Source organism: Hibiscus syriacus, unplaced genomic scaffold (assembly GCF_006381635.1).
Source record: "Hibiscus syriacus cultivar Baekdansim isolate YM2019G1 unplaced genomic scaffold, ASM638163v2 tig00111648_pilon, whole genome shotgun sequence".
Taxonomy (NCBI): domain Eukaryota; kingdom Viridiplantae; phylum Streptophyta; class Magnoliopsida; order Malvales; family Malvaceae; genus Hibiscus; species Hibiscus syriacus.
Genome location: NW_024063145.1, coordinates 1,202,957 through 1,204,960, shown reverse-complemented (window position 1 = coordinate 1,204,960; position 2,004 = coordinate 1,202,957). Strand labels below are relative to the sequence as shown.

At 42.5% G+C, this 2,004-nt stretch overlaps 1 long non-coding RNA gene across 1 annotated transcript; it reads left to right on the top strand.

Moving 5' to 3' along the window:
• Nucleotides 1–964: 964 nt before the first annotated feature.
• On the top strand, nt 965–1,702 carry LOC120166866. Its single transcript, XR_005519974.1, has 3 exons — nt 965–1,112; nt 1,495–1,503; nt 1,691–1,702. It is a non-coding gene; the product is annotated as an uncharacterized LOC120166866 (long non-coding RNA).
• Nucleotides 1,703–2,004: the final 302 nt, after the last annotated feature.

The window sequence follows — 2,004 nt, the reverse complement described above, 5'->3', positions numbered from 1 at the left end:
TTTTTGCCATTAATTCGAACTCTAGACTAATCAAGTACTAAACTTCAAATTTCACCCTTTTGGCTTATGTTTCAAAAAATTTAAATCAGTTTCCAAAACTTCAGCGAAGCCATCAAGTCAATTTAACCTTTTGAACTTTAATTCACCATAACCTATTTTAAATAAATATTATTTAACAAGCCTAAATACTTATATTATATATATATATATATATATATTATGGCAACTGGCTAGGTTTTCAAAGATAAAACCCTAGCTGTCGTTTGCTTTATCAGTAGCACTAGAACTCCTCCATTCTTGAGTAGCAACCATTGTTTTTTTAATCGGCCAACCATAACTCGTCCTCCTAAAGCCTTCTTTTTTCTCTACTCTCCTTTTCCTTATCTACCAACTAGTGCTCATCCTCTGGTCATCCAACTTTATCATCGTCCATCTCTCATCGCTCGATCACTAGAGCCATCACCTTCCCCCGTTCGACCAACCACTATTCAACAAAACATCGCAAACCCCTTGAACATCCTTCACCCTGCACCACCCCAGTGAATATCCTCCAACCTTGTCCAAGGCCACCAAGGTGTCATGGACATAACTTCTCGATCCTGTTGTTATGCCGTGCGGCACTTGAATGGGACAACTCCCAGACAAGTCAGCCTTTCCCATCATAGATCCATGCCTCGAATTAACTCGTCATCAAGCCAAGTCGTAATGGCTAACAATCACCCCTCAGTTCGCTAGGCGATCCCACAACATCGTGTCCGAACAAACAAGCCACACATTAGTCTCTTGCCATAACATAATTCCAAAGCCACAAGTAGTCTAGGAGGGGAGATCTCGCGGGGCATAGCGAATGCTAGTTGACAACCCCTCTCCTCAACCAAGAGCGTGATATGGGGCCCACTTCCCCCAAACCATCCCTAGGTTGATCCTAGAGAGACACCGTACCATCCACTTGGTCCCGATGCCCGCACACCTAGGTTCCTCATGAACCTAGGAGAAGGTCGCTTACACCATGGTAGCTCCACATGCTAGCTCAGGGTGAGGGGGATGGTGGAGACCTAACACCAGATCACTTCCCCCTAAAGAGCTAAATAAACTTACCAGCCATGACACCAGTACACGTTGGAATGTTTGAATTGAGGCCATTACCTTGACAGGCCCTTATTCTTCATTCTTCAAGCTTTTCTTGTGTCCCAGTTACAACCTACTCGGCCCACCATTGGGTTACGGTCGAGGTAATCTCATGGAAATGAGATGTCCACGACATTCTCCCCCACTCACTTTGGTCGATGTCCTCATCGACACTAAAACCATATCTAGTTAACTTGTTGCATAGAGTTGACCCTTCTCATGAGTCCATCTCTTGCCCTCAATAACTAAGATCATGATTCGTTCCACGGGACACTAAACTCAAAGCTTTGGGTAGAGGAAACCCACCTACCTCTATTTTTCTCTCATTGCCATTGAGCTTGTTCTCTCTAAGGATATAACCTTGAGGAGCCATTGGTTACGTCTAACATGTTGAACACCATCACATATTCTAAACCATATGACATATCACTTGTTGTGTTACCCTTTTACTTACCTATCACTTTGTGGCATCTTAATTAATGTGTCACACATGACAGGATCCAGGTAATCAATCACGAGGTACCATATTAGCTCAAAACATATGGGCATTCAATTATGTTAGACATGTCCCAACTCAAGTCCTCTCGGTCCTTTGTAAACGCTATGCCTAAACTTTGTTCACCTGGCTCACGATTGCTCACTTGCAACATCCTAGACAAAGGATAAAGGCTCACCCACTTCCTCAACAAAGGATAATGGCTCCCCCACTTTTATTCTTGTTCGAACCCTACTTAATAGTAACGATATACCTGCTCAAACACTAAAACACCACACCACCACTAGTAAACACATTTGTTAGCCCAATAATTATAATACGACTTCCAATACACCATTTCAAAAAACATTAGCTAATAAATATAACACAAATCTACATAC